Source organism: Siphateles boraxobius, unplaced genomic scaffold (genome assembly GCF_051911475.1).
Source record: "Siphateles boraxobius isolate OS27281-9 unplaced genomic scaffold, OSU_SipBor_1 90, whole genome shotgun sequence".
Lineage (NCBI taxonomy): Eukaryota > Metazoa > Chordata > Actinopteri > Cypriniformes > Leuciscidae > Siphateles > Siphateles boraxobius.
Genome location: NW_027509220.1, coordinates 1035064 through 1036721, shown reverse-complemented (window position 1 = coordinate 1036721; position 1658 = coordinate 1035064).

The following is a 1658-nucleotide window of genomic DNA, read 5'->3' as shown; positions in this document are numbered from 1 at the left end:
AGGGTTTCGTGGCCCAGAGTTTGTGTCCAGGGAAGCATATGTTTTGGTTGGAGTGGTCACACGTCTCTTTCACCCGGTTTCTGACTGTGGACACATTCCTCTATGAGGTCTGGAGGGCAGCGATGGTCTAAATGTGCTTTCAGCAAGTATAATCGCAGGCTGCTAATTGGTACGTATGGACATCCTAAGGCCACAGCGCAGGAGAAGCCCTGAACATGTGATCACAGTTTGCTTGCTAGGGTGGTTTCTAGGGCATTGTTGTAAACTAAACAGGTGGTCTATATGGTTTCTAAGGCATTTCTAGGGTGTTGTTTGTTGTTTTTAAGTCATTCCTACAGTTTGGTGGATTTTGGGCTCAACAGGTTTGTTGAAAACAATGTCAAAAATTCAGTTATGTTTTATTTTTATTAGAGGGAGAAAATGTCTGACGATCAGAAATCACACTGGTCAAGCTTAAGTATAACCTAATGATTCAGATCAAATATTCCATAGGAATATATAGGATATTTGTCTGCCCTGTTACATGACAAATTTACAGTGCAAATTGTAAGGCTCGTTCACACCAACAACGATAACGATAACTATAACTATATTCATACACACAAGTTTATTCTAAGCGCTTGTTTGTCTGTCACTTTAAATCCTCGAGCTTGTTACAGTAGGATTGATTCTCGTTGGCTGTCAGTGTTTTTCTTTGTTTATCAGCTGGTCAAATCGTTCTAAAAGTGATTCCAACAATATCGTTTCTCTTTATTGTTATATCTGTTTTGTGAACTCTGCAATTCTTTAATATTGAGAAAGATTTTAAGAACTTTATCTTTTCTTTTAGGAGGAATTTTAATAGATTTATATCTATTTAAAAAAAATTATAAAGCAGCATTTTCATCTCAAGTATAAACTGACATGTTTTGTGCTATTAGATAGAGAGTGGGAGAAAAACATGAAAAAAATATGTTGGTTTTTTTCTGTTGTTTGTTATATGTGACCCTGGATCACAAAACCAGTCACAAATCGCATGGGAATATTTCTGGCAATAGCCAACAATACATTGTCTGGGTCAAAATTATAGATTTTTCTTTTATGTCAAAAATCATTAGGATATTAGGTAAAGATCATGTTCCATGAAGATATTTTGTAAATTTCCTACCGTAAATATATAAAACATTTCTTTTTGTGAGTGAATGCAGCACAATCGCGAACATAAATGGACAACTTTAAAGGCGATTGTTTTTTTTGCACCCTCAGATTTCAGATTTTCAAATAGTTGTATCTCGGTCATATATTCATTTGCTTGGTCAGTGTTGTTATGGGTTTTGATTCTTTTGCTGTTGTAAACTTTGGAAATAACTGAAATCATTTGGCGAAGAGATATGGACATTTAATGCAGTCAAGAAGACCTGACTGGAACTACTTTAGCCGTGCGTTTCCCTGAAAATAATATTGCACACCTTAGAACGTTCGTCAACCAATCAGAATCAAGCATTCAACAGCCCCGTAGTACGAGAGAAATTTGCAGAGCTCTCCTCATTCATGTTTTTAGCTTAAACAGAACAGGATTAGTTACTGTATGTGCAAAATTTAGATACTTAGGTAAGGGTTTGTTGAAATGTCTAACTGTAAGTATGAGCAACAGTAATAGCGATGCTTGCCTTCATACA